The sequence below is a fragment of the Scyliorhinus canicula genome, chromosome 7 (genome assembly GCF_902713615.1).
Source record: "Scyliorhinus canicula chromosome 7, sScyCan1.1, whole genome shotgun sequence".
In the NCBI taxonomy this organism is placed as follows: domain Eukaryota; kingdom Metazoa; phylum Chordata; class Chondrichthyes; order Carcharhiniformes; family Scyliorhinidae; genus Scyliorhinus; species Scyliorhinus canicula.
The window spans coordinates 57,411,927-57,427,308 of NC_052152.1; the positions used below are offsets into that span (position 1 = coordinate 57,411,927).

Sequence of the window (15,382 nt, forward strand, 5' to 3'; positions counted from 1 at the left end):
AGTGTGGCCTTAAAGAGTGGGCGGGCTTTGTCCGCATATTGAGGGACGATCTGGTTAACCATGTCTGCAATCCTGGGGAGGGGGTACGCGTCGAGGAGTGTAAACCTATTAATGGTCTGACTATAGTCTACGACCATGCGGAATTTTTCCCCGGTCTTGACGACCACCACCTGAGCTCTCCAGGGGCTGTTGCTGGCCTCTACAATCCCCTCACTGAGGAGCCTTCGGACCTCCGACCGGATGAACAACCTATCCTGCAGGCTGTACCGCCTGCTGCGAGTGGCTACAGGTTTACAGTCCGGGGTGAGGTTGGCAAAGAGAGGAGGGGGGGAGATTCGCAACGTGGCTAGGCTGCAGATAGTGAGTGGGGGTAGGGGTCCACCGAAATTGAGGGTGAGACTCTTGAGATTACACTGGAAATCAAGGCCTAATAAGAGTGGGGCGCAGAGTTCAGGCAGGACATAGAGCTGGAATTTGGCATAGCTAGCGCCTTGGATTGTGAGTGTCGCGGCGGTGCGCCCTTGGATCTGGACAGAGTGGGAGCCCGAAGTGAGGGGGATAGTTTGCCGCGCGGGGAAAACGGGGAGCGAACAGCGTCTTACCAGATCTGGGTGTATGAAGCTCTCAGTGCTCCCGGAGTCGAAAAGGCATGGCGTGCTGTACCCGTTAATTTGGACCGTCGCCATCGGGTTTCGCAGATGCTTCGGGCGCGATTGGTCCAGAGTGACTGCGCTGAGTTGCGGGTCGTCGGCGGCTCGATCAGCTGTGCTGGAGTGGCCCCGTGATGACTGCCCTCTGAGTTCGTAGTCGTCGAGGTGAGTTTCAGAGTTTGAAGGGGATGGATCCCAATATGGCCACCCCCATGAGTCGCACATGGCCGGCCGCATGGAGGAGGATTGCCAAGATGGCTGCCCCCATGAGTCGCACATGGCCGGCCGCATGGAGGAGGATTTCCAAGATGGCCGCCCCCATGAGTCGCACATGTCGGGTGGGGGCGGAGTCGGCATACAGGCTGCAGCATTTCGAGGCCTGCGGGCCTGTGAATTCAGAGAACGAGTGCTTTGAGCTGTGAGAGGGTTAGAGGCTGGGGCTTTCTTCGCCAGACACACTCTGGCATAAGTCCTTTTCGCCCGCAGCTGCTGCAGGTCATGTTGCGGGCCGGGCAGTGCTTCCGCGAGTGCTGATTCTGGCCGCAAAAGTGGCAGGCTGGGGCAGCATTGTGGCTGGGCGGCTGCGTGGCGCAGGCCAGGGGGAGTCGCTGGTCGGGGGCCCATGACGGGGTCGCGGGGTCCGCGGGGAACGAGGTGAGGCTGCAGAAGGAGACCTCCATAGTGGCAGCAAGTTCAACAGTCGCTTCAAGATTTAGGGCCCCCTTTTCCAGCAGTCGTTGGTGCACGTAATTTGACCTAAGGCCCCCAACAAAGGCATCGCGTACAGCAAGTTCTCTATGTTCTGCCGCGGTAACCGGCTGGTAATTACAGTCACTAGATAAAGTTTTAAGCTCTCTCAGGAATTCTGCGAGCGATTCCGTAGGCCGCTGGCGGCGAGTAGTAAACACATATCGCGCATAGACCTCATTTACAGGCCTTACATACATTTTGTCGAGTAGCGCTAGGGCTTCAGTATACGAACCGGCGCAGTTTAGTTGAGTAGAGATTCTGTGGCCCACCCTCGCGTGCAGTAGGCTCAGTTTCTACTCCTCTGTTGTTTCGGCTGTGCTTGCTTCCGCCAGGTAGGCTTTAAAACACCGCAGCCAATGAGTAAAAATGTCTTTTGCCTCTGTATCCTGTGGGTCGAGTTCCAGTCGCTCAGGCTTGAGGGCTGATTCCATGATTGATCCTGACTGTTTCTTAAGTAGATTAAATTGATGGAAACATCAATTCACTAGACACGTGCTTTAAGATATGAAAAGTGGTTTTAATCTACTTACAACAGAGCCAGCCTGTTCCGCGGTGAACTCTCGATGAACTGAACGACTGGCTCTGAGCATTGGTATTTATACAGCAGTCCAGGGGGAGGAGTCGTGGGCGAAGCCAAGGGGGGAGCCCTGTACAAACTCCTAAGCATTCCCAGCGCTACTCCCCCTAGTTGTCGGGCAATGCAACTACGCTTACAAATGCATGGTCTCATGTATATACAATAGAGTGTGAATTACGGAGTTACATTCACCACATACAGAACAACCATTTAAAAAAAATAGCTGCTGCAAATTCCAATAAATAAGCCATTTCACCATGCAATTTTAACAAGCAGGGCATGAATATCAATTGTTACATTATATTTGTTCCATATTTTTTCTGTTCTCAGTAGTTTGCTTTTCATCATGCATTTTCTTCTCTCAGAGATTTCAGCCAGATAACTGTTGTGTTCTCAAGGATCAGACACAAATGACCTAACCACTAGGAGGTATATTGTTTTTCTCCTTTCCTTTAGAGAGTGTGCCTGATTACCAACATTTCTCCCCGATTCCCATGATATTATTCCGAATTGCAGAGAGCACAACCTGTCATTCCTTTGTGACGTTAGGCTGCTCCATCATGGGACACTCCTTAATTCTTTGATTAAAAAGTTGAATATGCAGTTTTGTATTTATTGAATCAATTAAATGGAAGTAAATAAAATTAACATTAAGATCATTAAAAGTACTGGGGGAAAACTCTTAGAGATTTCAAGTTCATATGGTATTTTTAACAACTCAGTGCAACACAATACCTCACATTATATATTGATTTTGATTTGATTTATTATTGTCACATGTATTAGTATATAGTGAAAAGTATTGTTTCTTGCATGCTGTACAAACAATACATACCGTACATAGGGAAGGAAGGAGAAACTGCAGAATATAATGTTACGTTATAGCAAGGTGTAGAGAAAAAATCAACTTAATGTGAGGTAGGTCCATTCAAAAGTTTGATGGCAGTAGGGAAGAAGCTGTTCTTAGGTCGGTTGGTACGTGACCTCAAACTTGGTATCTTTTTCCTGATGGAAGAAGGTGGAAGAGAGTATATCCGGGGTGCGTGAGGTCCTTAATTATGCTGGCTGTCTTTCCGAGGCAGCGGGAATTGTAGACAGACTCGATGGATGGGAGGCTGGTTTGCGTGATGGATTGGGTTACATTCAGAACCTTTTGTAATTTCCTGCGGTCTTGGGCAGAGCATGATCCATACCAAACTGTGATACAACCAGAAAAAATGCTTTCTATGGTGCATCTGCAGAAGTTGGTGAGGGTCGTAGCTGACATGCCAAATTTCCTTAGTCTTCTGAGAAAATAGAGTCGTTGATGGGCTTTCTTAACTATAGTGTCGGCATGGGGGACCAGGACAGGTTGTTGGTAATCTGGACACCTAAAAACTTGAAGCTCGCGACACTTTCTAGTTCGTTCCCATTGATGTAGACAGGGGCATGTTCTCCACTACGCTTCCTGAAGTCAATGACAATCTCCTTCATTTTGTTGACATTGATTATTGTCATCGCACCAGTTCACCAGATTCTCTATCTCATTCCTGTACCCTGTCTCGTCATTGTTTGAAATCCGGCCCACTACGGTGGTGTCATCAGCAAATTTGAAAATTGAGTTGGAGGGGTATTTTGGCCACACAGTCATAGGTGTATAAGGAGTATCGTAGGGGGCTGAGGACACAGCCTTGTGGTGCACCTGTGCTGAGGATAATCATGGAGGAAGTGTTGTTGCCTATCTTTACTGATTGTGGCCTGTGGGTTAGAAATTTCAGGATCCAGTCGCAGAGGGAGGAGCCGAGGCCAAGGCCATGGAGTTTGGAGATGGGTTTCGTAGGAATAATGGTGTTGAAGTCTGAGCTGTAGTCGATAAATATGAGTCTGACATAGGTGTCTTTGTTATCTAGGTGTTCCAGGGTAGAGTGCAGGGCCATGGAGATGGCGTCTGCTGTGGACCTGTTGCAGTGATAGGCGAGCTATAGTGGATCAAGGTAATCTGGGAGGCTGGAGTTGATTCGTGCCATGACTAACCTTTCGAAGCACTCCATGATGATGGATGTCAGAGCCACTGGACTAGCAGAGGGCAACAGAGCAGAGCTACTGATCAGCTGTTCTGGGGGAATTTGCATACGTGCAGTGGGGTCAGCCTAAGTTGAAGGGGAACCGGAGAAGGAGACCCAAGGAGTTTGAGTGAAGACAAGCATCCAGCAGAGGGCAACAGAGCAGAGCTACTGATCAGCTGTTCTGGGGGAATTTGCATACGTGCAGTGCGGTCAGCCTAAGTTGAAGGGGAACCGGAGAAGGAGACCCAAGGAGTTTGAGTGAAGACAAGCATCCAGCAGAGGGCAACAGAGCAGAGCTACTGATCAGCTGTTCTGGGGGAATTTGCATACGTGCAGTGCGGTCAGCCTAAGTTGAAGGGGAACCGGAGAAGGAGACCCAAGGAGTTTGAGTGAAGACAAGCATCCAGCAGAGGGCAACAGAGCAGAGCTACTGATCAGCTGTTCTGGGGGAATTTGCATACGTGCAGTGCGGTCAGCCTAAGTTGAAGGGGAACCGGAGAAGGAGACCCAAGGAGTTTGAGTGAAGACAAGCATCCAGCAGAGGGCAACAGAGCAGAGCTACTGATCAGCTGTTCTGGGGGAATTTGCATACGTGCAGTGGGGTCAGCCTAAGTTGAAGGGGAACCGGAGAAGGAGACCCAAGGAGTTTGAGTGAAGACAAGCATCCAGCAGAGGGCAACAGAGCAGAGCTACTGATCAGCTGGTCTGGGGGAATTTGCATACGTGCAGTGCGGTCAGCCTAAGTTGAAGGGGAACCGGAGAAGGAGACCCAAGGAGTTTGAGTGAAGACAAGCATCCAGCAGAGGGCAACAGAGCAGAGCTACTGATCAGCTGGTCTGGGGGAATTTGCATACGTGCAGTGCGGTCAGCCTAAGTTGAAGGGGAACCGGAGAAGGAGACCCAAGGAGTTTGAGTGAAGACAAGCATCCAGCAGAGGGCAACAGAGCAGAGCTACTGATCAGCTGGTCTGGGGGAATTTGCATACGTGCAGTGCGGTCAGCCTAAGTTGAAGGGGAACCGGAGAAGGAGACCCAAGGAGTTTGAGTGAAGACAAGCATCCAGCAGAGGGCAACAGAGCAGAGCTACTGATCAGCTGTTCTGGGGGAATTTGCATACGTGCAGTGCGGTCAGCCTAAGTTGAAGGTGGTTTGTGGAGGGGCTGTTGGCAAGTGACAGTTAAACCCGAAACACTTTGTGAGTGTTTCCCACCCTACCTCCTCCTCTAACCAACCCCCCCACCCCACGGTGGTTGGGAAGCGGGAGCAGGGGCCTGTCGTGAAGGTGAGTGAGTGCCTTTAAATTTGCTTAACTTTCAGCGGGAGCAGGGTTTGAGGTAATATCAGGTAAGCTCTTCCTTTCTTTTTCTTTTTCTTGTTTTTTTAAAATCTAGAGGTGATGTCAGGGAAGGCAGTACAATGCTCCTCCTGCAGAATGTTTGAGGTGAGGGATGCCGTCAGTGTCCCTGCTGATTTCATCTGTGGGAAGTGCACCCAACTCCAGCTCCTCAAAAACCGTGTTAGGGACCTGGAGCTTGAGCTGGATGAACTTCGGATCATTCGGGAGGCAGAGGGGGTCATAGATAGGAGCTTCAGGGAAGTAGTTACACCAAAGACTGGAGATAGATGGGTAAATGTAAGAGGGACTGGGAAGAAGCAGTCAGTGCAGGGACCCCCTGCGGTTGTTCCCCTGAGTAACAAGTATACCGTTTTGGATACTTGTGGGGGGGACGACTTACCAGGGGTAAGCCATGGGGTACGAGCCTCTGGCACGGAGTCTGTCCCTGTTGCTCAGAAGGGAAGGGGGGAAAGGAGTAGAACGTTAGTAATTGGGGACTCAATAGTCAGGGGCACAGATAGGAGATTTTGTGGGAGCGAGAGAGACTCACGTTTGGTATGTTGCCTCCCAGGTGCAAGGGTAAGTGATGTCTCAGATCGTGTTTTCCAGGTCCTTAAGGGGGAGGGGGAGCAGCCCCAAGTCGTAGTCCACATTGGCACTAACGACATAGGTAGGAAAGGGGACAAGGATGTCAGGCAGGCCTTTAGGGAGCTAGGATGGAAGCTCAGAGCGAGAACAAACAGAGTTGTTATCTCTGGGTTGTTGCCCGTGCCACGTGATAGTGAGATGAGGAATAGGGAGAGAGAGCAATTAAACACGTGGCTACAGGGATGATGCAGGCGGGAGGGATTCAGATTTCTGGATAACTGGGGCTCTTTCTGGGGAAGGTGGGACCTCTATAGACAGGATGGTCTACATCTGAACCTGAGGGGCACCAATATCCTGGGGGGGAGATTTGTTAGTGCTCTTTGGGGGGGGTTTAAATTAATTCAGCAGGGGCATGGGAACCTGGAGTGTAGTTTTGGGGTACGGGAGATTGAGAGTATAGAGGTCAGGAGCACAGATTTGACTTCGCAGGACGGTGCCAGTGTTCAGGTAGGTGGTTTGAAGTGTGTCTACTTCAATGCCAGGAGTATACGAAATAAGGTAGGGGAACTGGCAGCATGGGTTGGTACCTGGGACTTCGACGTTGTGGCCATTTCAGAGACATGGATAGAACAGGGACAGGAATGGTTGTTGCAGGTTCCAAGGTTTAGGTGTTTTAGTAAGCTCAGAGAAGGGGGCAAAAGAGGGGGAGGTGTGGCGCTGCTAGTCAAGGACAGTATTACGGTGGCGGAAAGGATGCTAGATGGGGACTCTTCTTCTGAGGTAGTATGGGCTGAGGTTAGAAACAGGAAAGGAGAGGTCACCCTGTTGGGAGTTTTCTATAGGCCACCTAATAGTTCTAGGGATGTAGAGGAAAGGATGGCGAAGATGATTCTGGAAAAGAGCGAAAGTAACAGGGTAGTTGTTATGGGAGACTTTAACTTTCCAAATATTGACTGGAAAAGATATAGTTCGAGTACATTAGATGGGTCGTTCTTTGTACAATGTGTGCAGGAGGGTTTCCTGACACAATATGTTGACAGGCCAACAAGAGGCGAGGCCACATTGGATTTGGTTTTGGGTAATGAACCAAGCCAGGTGTTAGATCTGGAGGTAGGTGAGCACTTTGGAAACAGTGACCACAATTTGGTGACCTTTACGTTAGTGATGGAAAGGGATAAGTATACCCCGCAGGGCAAGAGTTATAGCTGGGGGAAGGGCAATTATGATGCCATTAGACATGACTTAGGATGTGTTGGTTGGAGAAGTAGGCTGCAAGGGTTGGGCACACTGGATATGTGGAGCTTGTTCAAGGAACAGCTATTGCATGTTCTTGATAAGTACGTACCAGTCAGGCAGGGAGGAAGGGGTCGAGCGAGGGAACCGTGGTTTACCAAAGAAGTGGAATCACTTGTTAAGAGGAAGAAGGAGGCCTATGTGAAGATGAGGCGTGAAGTTTCAGTTGGGGCGCTTGATAGTTACAAGGAAGCGAGGAAGGATCTAAAGAGAGAGCTGAGACGAGCAAGGCGGGGACATGAGAAGTCTTTGGCAGGTAGGATCAAGGAAAACCCAAAAGCTTTCTATAGGTATGTCAGGAATAAAAGAATGACTAGGGTAAGAGTAGGGCCAGTCAAGGACAGTGGTGGGAAGTTGTGTGTGGAGGCTGAGGAGATAAGCGAGATACTAAATGAATACTTTTCGTCAGTATTCACTCAAGAAAAAGATAATATTGTGGAGGAGAATGCTGAGACCCAGGCTATTAGAATAGATGGCATTGAGGTGCGTAGGGAAGAAGTGTTGGCAATTCTGGACAAGGTGAAAATAGATAAGTCCCCGGGGCCGGATGGGATTTATCCTAGGATTCTCTGGGAAGCCAGGGAAGAGATTGCTGAGCCTTTGGCTTTGATTTTTAGGTCATCATTGGCTACAGGAATAGTACCAGAGGACTGGAGGATAGCAAATGTGGTCCCTTTGTTCAAGAAGGGGAGTAGAGATAACCCCGGTAACTATAGGCCGGTGAGCCTAACGTCTGTGGTGGGTAAGGTCTTGGAGAGGATTATAAAAGATACGATTTATAATCATCTAGATAGGAATAATATGATTAGGGATAGTCAGCATGGTTTTGTGAAGGGTAGCTCATGCCTCACAAACCTTATCGAGTTCTTTGAGAAGGTGACTGAACAGGTAGACAAGGGTAGAGCAATTGATGTGGTGTATATGGATTTCAGTAAAGCGTTTGATAAGGTTCCCCACGGTCGGCTATTGCAGAAAATACGGAGGCTGGGGATTGAGGGTGATTTAGAGATGTGGATCAGAAATTGGCTAGTTGAAAGAAGACAGAGAGTGGTAGTTGATGGGAAATGTTCAGAATGGAGTTCAGTTACGAGTGGCGTACCACAAGGATCTGTTCTGGGGCCGTTGCTGTTTGTCATTTTTATAAATGACCTAGAGGAGGGAGCAGAAGGATGGGTGAGTAAATTTGCAGACGACACTAAAGTCGGTGGAGTTGTAGACAGTGCGGAAGGATGTTGCAGGTTACAGAGGGACATAGATAAGCTGCAGACCTGGGCTGAGAGGTGGCAAATGGAGTTTAATGTGGAGAAGTGTGAGGTGATTCACTTTGGAAAGAATAACAGGAATGCGGAATATTTGGCTAATGGTAAAATTCTTGGTAGTGTGGATGAGCAGAGGGATCTCGGTGTCCATGTACATAGATCCCTGAAAGTTGCCACCCAGGTTGATAGGGTTGTGAAGAAGGCCTATGGTGTGTTCGCCTTTATTGGTAGAGGGATTGAGTTCCGGAGCCATGAGGTCATGTTGCAGTTGTACAAAACTCTAGTACGGCCGCATTTGGAGTATTGCGTACAGTTCTGGTCGCCTCATTATAGGAAGGACGTGGAAGCTTTGGAACGGGTGCAGAGGAGATTTACCAGGATGTTGCCTGGTATGGAGGGAAAATCTTATGAGGAAAGGCTGATGGACTTGAGGTTGTTTTCGTTAGAGAGAAGAAGGTTAAGAGGTGACTTAATAGAGGCATACAAAATGATCAGAGGGTTAGATAGGGTGGACAGCGAGAGCCTTCTCCCGCGGATGGAGGTGGCTAGCACGAGGGGACATAGCCTTAAATTGAGGGGTAATAGATATAGGACAGAGGTCAGAGGTAGGTTTTTTACGCAAAGAGTGGTGAGGCCGTGGAATGCCCTACCTGCAACAGTAGTGAACTCGCCAACATTGAGGGCATTTAAAAATTTATTGGATAAGCATATGGATGATAAGGGCATAGTGTAGGTTAGATGGCCTTTAGTTTTTTTTCCATGTCGGTGCAACATCGAGGGCCGAAGGGCCTGTACTGCGCTGTATCGTTCTATGTTCTATGTTCTATGGACGATAGTTAATGAGGCACGCTGCTTGGCCTTTTTTGGTACAGGGATGATGGTCGTCTTCATGAAGCAGATAGGGACCTCAGATCTTTGTAAAGAGAGGTTGAAGATGTCTGCGAATATCCACGGCAACTGATCCGCGCAAGACCTGAGTGCTTGTCCGGGTACCCCATCCGGGCCAGTGGCTTTCCGAGGGTTGACTGAAGGTTCTGAGGGATTCTGAGGCTTTGAGAAGGCTGTTCTGGTGTCTGCAATGGTGATCTCAGATACAAGTCATCCGAGGCTTCTGGGGTGGAGGGCTCGCTCTCGCTGACCTCTTGTTCAAAGCGTGAATAGAACGTGTTGAGCTCATCAGGGAGGGGTGCATTGGAGCTGGTGATTTTACATGCCTTCATCTTGTGGCCTGTTATGTCTTGCAGACCTTGCCATAGACGGCGGGGATCTGTGTGGCTAGCCTGGGACTCGAGTTTGGTCCGGTACTGCTTTTGGCATCTTTGATGGATTTCTTTAGATCATATCTGGCTTTCTTGTAGAGGTCAGGGTCGCCTGACTTGAACGCCTCAGACCTAGACTTCAGCAAGCAGTGGATATCCCTGTTCACCCAGGGTTTCCGGTTGGAAACACGCGGATTTGTTTCTTTGGCACACAGTCTTCTACACACTTACTAATGAAGTTAGTTACTGTCGTGGTGTACTCGTTCAGGCTGGTCGCAGAGTTTTAAGTACTATAAAAATACTTTTTTTTAAAATACTGACCAGTCCACTGACTCTAAGCAGTCCTGTAACAGATCAGACCAACAATGCACAACTTTCTTTGATGGATTCTCCTGCTTCAGTTTATAAGCCGGGAGCAGGAGCACAGCCTTGTGGTCAGATTAGGCAAAGTGTGGGCGGGCGATAGAGCGGTAGGCATGTTTGATATTTGTATAGCAGTGGTCCAGGATGTTTTGGTCTCTGGTGGAACAGGTGACATGTTGATGGTAACTTGGTAGTACGCTCTTGAGCTTGGCCTGATTGAAGTCCCCAGCTACAATGAACAAGGCCTTGGGATGTTTCGTTTCAAGGCTATTTGTGGGTGGTGAATATTTTGTCCAGTGCGATTTTCACGTTCGCATGGGGTGGGATGTAAACTGCCATCAGGATAATGGAGCAGAACTCCCACAGAAGGTAGTATAACATTACTGCCACAAATATAAATTATAATATATAACAATTTCTACATTCCAAGTGGGAGGAAGAGGTGGGGGAGGTTATGGAGGATGGTCCGTGGTGTGAGGTGCTCTGGAAGGTAAATGCCTCAACCTCGTGTGCGATGTTGGGGTTGGTGCAGTTGAAGGTGGTATATAGGGCGCACCTCATGAGTGCGAGGATGAGCTGACTCTTTGAGGAGGTGGAGGATGCGTGTAAGCACTGTGGGAGGAGCCACGCAAACCATGTTCACATGTTTATGTCCGGCCCAAAACTGGAGGGGTATTGGAGGGAAGTTTTTAAGTTTATCTCGGTGGTGGTACATGAGAAGTTCAAACCAGGGCCCTGAGAAGCCATTTTCGGCATGTCGGACCAGCAGGGGTAGATGTCATAGCTTTTGCCTTGCTGATTGTCTGAAGGTGGGTCCTGCTGGGATTGAGATCAGCTTCTCTGCCCTGTGCCTCGGCTTGGCGGGGTACCTGCTGGAATTTTTGACGCTCGAGCAGGTGAAGTTTGAGTTGAGGGGCAGGATGGGAGGGTTTTACAATTAATGGCCTTTGTTTATTTTGCACTTTCAATAATTGGATGCCACCAAACATTATGGGGAGTGGGGGTTCTCGGGGGTGGGGGGAGGAGAGTATCACAACCTGGATAATCAGTTGACAAATTTTCAACCGACTAACCTAACAGTTGCTTTGGTACCTAGAGGAGGCCTTTACTATCTGGCAAAATGGCTCAAAATGATTGTTTTTCTGACAGCATATTCAAAGTAATAGAATCCATTGGAAATGATCAGTTAACCCTGACTGAGGAAATTATTATTTACTATGCAAATACATCACATGATAGTCTCATCTTATATATCTCATAAACAACAAGACAATATGCTGGTTTGGCAGTTGAATAGATTTTTGACATAAAGGCTCAAAATCAATTGTTTATGTGGTTCAGCATGTCAAAAGCTGCAGAGAGGCCCGGATGTATAATACACCATGCTCCGTCACATAGAATGGTGTTTGTAACTTTGAGTAAGGCCATTTAGGTGTTGTGACGGGCATAAACTTGATTGGAGCAACTGAATCAGCAAGTTACAGAAAAATGGACATGGACTTTATGGAGGAAATGGGGATTGGAGATAGACTGTTACATTTCAAGGATAGAGGGGTCAAGTGGATTTTTTGAGGATGGATATTGGTCTGAAAAACAGGAGCATAGGATCTCAAGAGCAGTTATGCATTAATGCAAATGCCTGCAGGATGTCTTCACAGGGGTCCCAACTAAATATAAGACCTCACCAATGCTGCCAGATGAGTGTATTCTACTACTTCTTCAGAACATTGCAACCCTTGAATTAGTTCTATTCTTCACAAATGCTGAATGTTTGCTTCCATTATTTTCTGTTGTAGTTTCCGATTTCCTTTATTGGCATTTCCGTGTTTCTTTTGTTTGTCATACATCTATCAAGTTCAGATTATTCTTCCAAAAAAGACTTATGTACACCCAACAGATACCATGAGACCCATGGCAATAAGAACTTCAAAGTTTAGTTTTAGATGCCAAAAGTGCTTACTTATTACATTGGGATTCCATGTTGAACAAAAAGAGCAGTGTTGGGACAGCCTGTACTAGGTGGATATAGGCAGGATTAATTGTATGGTTGGTGCTTTTGCTGATACCAAAGAAAGCTCCTTAAGGCTCTGGGCAACCAGAGCCAGTAGAAGAAAAGATAGATCAATAATTATTGTGACACAGGAGCAAAATACTGTGGATGCTAGAAATTTGAAAGAACAGAAATTGCTGGAGTTACTCAGCAGGACTGACAGCATTTGACAGATCTGAAAAGCTGGGCCAGATTTTTGTGGAGTTGTGGAGACTCCGGGAACCTTTAAAAATAACAGACAAGGTCTGGATCTCGATATCCTGCCTCCATTTCCAGCAGATCCCATTTTTGATGGTAGGGGAATTGGATGGGGGCAGAGCATGAGGTACATGAACATGAATTATGAATCAGCTGGACCATGTAAGCTTAATGCACGGGTCAACCAGACCTGTTTTTCGCACAAGGACCAATCTGAATCTGCAGTATGTGTTCCACGATTTTATGGTAGAGGGCGGATAATGTATGTAGAACGCCAATCTGTCAAGCTATGCAAATCACGCGCCCTTTACAAATATAGGAAAAAATTCCTGTCTGTCTCTGAGAGTAAAAAAGCAATCTGTTCTATCAGTTTCAATAAATATTTGTTGCCACAATTCTAAATGCTATTCTCCTGGCATTATTACTGCTTGAGTGCTTTTCACAGCCTATCATTATCACAGTGGAAGGCCATGAGTTCACAGTTTGATTGACAGATTAACAAGATTATTAAAGAATTATCTTTTTTTGATATATGGTTATGAATACAAGTGAAATTAATAAATATGATTTTATAAGGCCTTAAGTATATGAGAGGATTTAAATGTATTGAATGGGCTTTTATGAAAGATACTTTTTTATATAGGGAAGTCTGTAATGGAAATTTAGAAATTTATTTTATTTCACCTCAGTATAGCTCCTGAGGTTTGCCTATGCTGGTAACTAGGTGACCTGGTATGGACCGTGTAAGAGTAAATGATGGTGGGTGGGGTGCATGGAATGAGTTTGCAGTAAATTATCATGGGGCTGTAAAGGGTCATGGGGATGGATGAGGGGCATGGGGAGTGGTTGTGAGAAGTGAGGGCTACAGGACCTAATATTTAACAAAAGAACTGGAATAAAATCCCAGAGAAACAAAGTGGACCTTTTAACCAGCCTGTCTAACCACTCGGCATCCCCTGTAGGCACCTAGGATGGTGGGCCTGACTTTATCCCATGCCCATCCCCCAGAATCAAAATCATTTCATTTGAGGTATTATTTTCTGGAGGCGACTATGCCGAGCTGTGAAATTTCGTTACCACCTTGGGAGTGAAAATCTGGCCCGTTAACTCCATTTCTCTCTGCACTGATGTGCGAATTTGCTGAACGGTTATTGTGATCCTGATGACTCGTATGAAGGGCTAGCTGGAAAGGCTGAGGAATGTCTTCCAAGAAATGGTGTGCTTGGAAGTCACTACTGCGATTTTCAGAGTTTTATGAACCACTTGGCTCGTGGCAGACAGAATCTTCATTTGACTCCTTTTTTTCTTATGGTCCACAACTTTTGGTGTTAAGCAGCTAACGAGATTGTGACATCATCAGAAGTCCCTTTATTTCCCAATGTTTCAATGACACTTCAAAGTGTTAAGAATTTTAGAGGGAGAAATTATTAATGGAACCAGGGGGTACCCTGTTTATAATTGCTCGGGCGTCCATTCTCCCTATAAAGGAGAAATGACAGCCAAGGGAACGAGTCAAGGCTTATGTGGACCGAATGAATGCAGATCTGGCAAGCGGTTTGTTCCAAACAATTAAAAATATTTGAAATGCTTTTTTGGCAGATTGATTCCCCTTGATCGAGTCTGATGGGACTATTGGTGGAGTTAGGAGGGGGAATCATCAACCCCTTTACCAGTTCATCCCATCCTCTCCTTACCCTCTCCCTTTTCTTCCGTCCCTGCCCCTCCATAGGTAGTGGACTTTCCAGCAGTCTGAAGGATGCATCCACCAATCGATGCAAATATCTACCTTCCTGCTGATTAACCAAACACTGATGGGGGTCAATGCTAGACAGTACATTCAAGCATCACCCAAAAGCCAGGGGGTATGGGGGCACGAGCAAAGCGGTTATGTTGAACTTGTATAAGACATTAGTTTGGCCTCAGCAGGAGTATTATTACTAATAGTAGTAGTATTGTGTCCAATTGAAATTACTTATCCCTGGAATTGTTTGAGTGAATCTTTACTACACTCACTTCAATGTCTTCACATCATTTCGAAAGTGTGATATCCAGAATTGAAATGAAAATCGCTTATTGTCACAAGTAGGCTTCAAATGAAGTTACTGTGAAAAGTCCCTAGTCGCCACATTCCAGCGTCTGTTCGGGGAGGCTGGTACGGGAATTGAACCGGGCTAGCAGCACGGTTCAATCGAGGCATCCATAAAGAATTAGACTGTTATCTGAAAAAGAAGAAAGGGAGAAGGAAAGCAATAGCACTCAGTCAATTGCTCATTTGGACAGCTGATGCAGACACAATGAACCAAGCGTTCTCCTGTGCTATCATTTCATAGATTTCATAGAATTTACAGTGCAGAAGGAGGCCATTCGGCCCATCGAGTCTGCACCGGCTCTTGGAAAGAGCACCCTACCCAGGGTCATACCTCCATCCTATCCCCATAACCCAGTAACCCCACCTAACACCAAGGGCAATTTGGATCCTGAGGGCAATTTTAGCCTGGCCAATTCACCTAACCTGCACATCTTTGGACTGTGGGAGGAAAGCGGAGCACCCGGAGGAAACCCACGCACACACGGGGAGGATGTGCAGACTCCACACAGACAGTGACCCAAGCCGGGATTCGAACCTGGGACCCTGGAGCTGTGAAGCATTTGTGCTAACCACTAGGCTACCGTGCTGCCCATAATTCTGTGAGTCTGCAAAATGTGCTTTCAAACATATTGGGCTGGATTCTCCGCCGGCGGGATTCTCCGTTTTTCCAGTGCCCAGGAGTTTCCTGAAGGTGTGGGGCTGCCCCACAATGGGAAACCCTATTAACCAGCTGGCGTAACGGAGAATCCCGCCAGCATGGCGGGGTGGAAAACCCCATCCATTATATTGCAAAATTCAACATTTCTTTGCTGGTTTGCCCTGAGACATCACCCCAGAGTCTATGCGAATTTGTGGCACTTTATTTTATATTCTTTTTCTCGAGCCAGAGAAAATAGTGCTTCAAGCATCAACTAATATCTAATGTG

General features: G+C 47.2%; 1 protein-coding gene across 1 annotated transcript in view; it reads left to right on the plus strand.

Moving 5' to 3' along the window:
- The window catches only part of efhc2 (EF-hand domain (C-terminal) containing 2), a 218,498-nt gene that overhangs the window by 150,447 nt on the left and 52,669 nt on the right, over positions 1-15,382 (plus strand). The gene's annotated exons all lie outside the window — the stretch shown is intronic.